This window comes from Arachis duranensis, chromosome 1 (genome assembly GCF_000817695.3).
Source record: "Arachis duranensis cultivar V14167 chromosome 1, aradu.V14167.gnm2.J7QH, whole genome shotgun sequence".
NCBI classification, from domain to species: domain Eukaryota; kingdom Viridiplantae; phylum Streptophyta; class Magnoliopsida; order Fabales; family Fabaceae; genus Arachis; species Arachis duranensis.
In genome coordinates this window covers 12,473,174-12,474,143 of record NC_029772.3, presented here as the reverse complement: position 1 = coordinate 12,474,143, position 970 = coordinate 12,473,174, and positions in this window count along the sequence as shown.

The window sequence follows — 970 nt, the reverse complement described above, 5'->3', positions numbered from 1 at the left end:
TTTTCTGATGATGATTTTATCATTCTTTTGCTTTATGTGGATGATATTTTGATTGTGGGCAAGAATGCTTTGAGGATTAATGAGTTGAAGAAACAGTTGAGCAGGTTCTTTGCTATGAAGGACTTGGGTCCTGCCAAACAGATTTTGGGCATGATTATTACTCGTTATAGAGATTCCAAGAAGCTTTATTTGTCACAGAAGAAGTACATAAAGAAGGTGCTTCAAAGGTTTGGCATGAATGATGCCAAATGTGTTGCTAGTTTTTTTGCTCCTCATTTTAAGTTGAGTACCAAGCAGTGTCCAACCACTGATGAGGAGAAACAAGCAATGGATGAAATTCCTTATGCCTCAGCTGTTGGAAGCTTGATGTATGCTATGGTGTGTACTAGACCAGACATTGCTCATGCGGTTGGTACTGTGAGTCGTTTTCTCTCTAATCCAGGTAAAGAACATTGGAATGCTGTAAAATGGATTATGAGATATCTCAAAGGTACAACTAACTTGAGTTTGAGTTTTGGTGGTGAGAAACCTTTGCTAGTTGGCTTTACTGATGCAGACATGGCAGGAGATATTGATTCTCGAAAGTCTACTTCAGGTTATTTGGTCAAGTTTGCAGGGGGAGCTATTTCATGGCAGTCAAGGTTACAGAATTGTGTTGCACTTTCTACCACAGAGGCAGAGTTTATTGCAGCAACTGAAGCATGTAAAGAGTTGTTATGGATGAAGAATTTTCTTGCAGCACTTGGTTTTAAGCAAGACCGTTATGTCTTGTTGTGTGATAGCCAAAGTGCTATTCATCTTGCCAAGAATTCTACTTTTCATCCAAGATCAAAACATATCGATGTTAGGTATCACTGGATACAGGATGTGTTAGATTCCAAGTTGTTGGAACTTGAAAAAGTTCACACTGATGACAATGGTGCTGATATGATAACAAAAGCATTGTCAAGAGAAAAGTTTGAAACATGTT